Source organism: Phycodurus eques, unplaced genomic scaffold, assembly GCF_024500275.1.
Source record: "Phycodurus eques isolate BA_2022a unplaced genomic scaffold, UOR_Pequ_1.1 contig_1149, whole genome shotgun sequence".
NCBI lineage: Eukaryota > Metazoa > Chordata > Actinopteri > Syngnathiformes > Syngnathidae > Phycodurus > Phycodurus eques.
The window spans coordinates 1-1,661 of NW_026905145.1; the positions used below are offsets into that span (position 1 = coordinate 1).

Here is a 1,661-nt window from a genome sequence, read left to right on the forward strand (position 1 = left end):
CTTTGAGGTCCACACAATAATGTGCAATAATTACGAATCATTTAAAAATCCATACCTTTGTATCCTTAGCCTCAAGCCAATTAAAAGCACTGATGTGATAAAATTGTGACGTATCACGTAATACTAATATATATATATATATATATATATATATATATATATATATATATATATATATAGATATATGTGTATATCGATTTTATTTTATTTTTACTGTCGGAAAAGGAGAAACGGGATGTTTAAAAAAGGTACTTGAAGATTCTGTCTCCTAATAAAGAGACGGTAAATTATAAGAGAGAGGATGACTGCATTATAATTTAGGTCAACCACCGATAAGAAAATGATTCCACGAGAATCTAAAGTGAAAAAGCTTACGGTACCTGGTATTCCCAGGCGGTCTCCCATCCAAGTACTAACCAGGCCCGCCCCTGCTTAGCTTCCGAGATCGGGCGTTCTCAGGGTAGTATGGCCGTAAGCCACATGGTTACCTGAAAAGCAACATTTTATATTTAAAAAATATCATATTTCGCTTAAAAATATCTCGAGCGGATCGCGTCATCTTTATTCTCCAATTGTTGGCTGGTCTATTTTGGATTTTTTTTGTGTGGATGATGCGAACTTTGAGGTCCACACAATAATGTGCAATAATTACGAATCATTTAAAAATCCATACCTTTGTATCCTTAGCCTCGAGCCAATTAAAAGCACTGATGTGATAAAATTGTGACGTATCACGTGATACTAATATATATATAGATATATATATATAGATATATGTGTGTATCGATTTTATTTTATTTTTACTGTCGGAAAAGGAGAAACGGGATGTTTAAAAAAGGTACTTGAAGATTATGTCTCCTAATAAAGAGACGGTAAATCATAAGAGAGAGGATGACTGCATTATAATTTCGGTCAACCACCGATAAGAAAACGATTCCACGAGAATCTAAAGTGAAAAACTTATGGGACCTGGTATTCCCAGGCGGTCTCCCATCCAAGTACTAAACAGGCCCACCCCTGCTTAGCTTCAGAGATCGGATGAGATCAGGTTTCCTCAGGGTAGTATGGCCGTTAGCCACATGGTGACCTGAAAAGCAAAATTTTATATTTAAAAAATATCATATTTCGCTTAAAAATATCTCGAGCGGATTGCGTCATCTTTATTCTCCAATTGTTGGCTGGTCTATTTTGGATTTTTTGTGTGTGGATGATGCGAACTTTGAGGTCCACACAATAATGTGCAATAATTACGAATCATTTAAAAATCCATACCTTTGTATCCTTAGCCTCGAGCCAATTAAAAGCACTGATGTGATAAAATTGTGACGTATCACGTGATACTAATATATATATATATATATATATATATATATATAGATATATATGTGTATCGATTTTATTTTATTTTTACTGTCGGAAAAGGAGAAACAGGATGTTTAATAAAGCTACTTGAAGATTCTGTCTCCTAATAAAGAGATGGTAAATCATAAGAGAGAGGATGACTGCATTATAATTTCGGTCAACCACCGATAAGAAAACGATTCCACGAGAATCTAAAGTGAAAAAGCTTACGGCACCTGGTAATCCCAGGCGGTCTCCCATCCAAGTACTAACCAGGCCCGCCCCTGTTTAGCTTCCGAGATCGGACGAGATTGGTCGTT

General features: G+C 35.6%; 2 pseudogenes; both read right to left on the reverse strand.

Annotated features, from left to right (window-relative positions):
• Window positions 1-368: 368 nt before the first annotated feature.
• Window positions 369-477, reverse strand: LOC133399006 (5S ribosomal RNA; annotated as a pseudogene).
• A 480-nt stretch (window positions 478-957) lies between these two features.
• Window positions 958-1,076, reverse strand: LOC133399007 (5S ribosomal RNA; annotated as a pseudogene).
• Window positions 1,077-1,661: the final 585 nt, after the last annotated feature.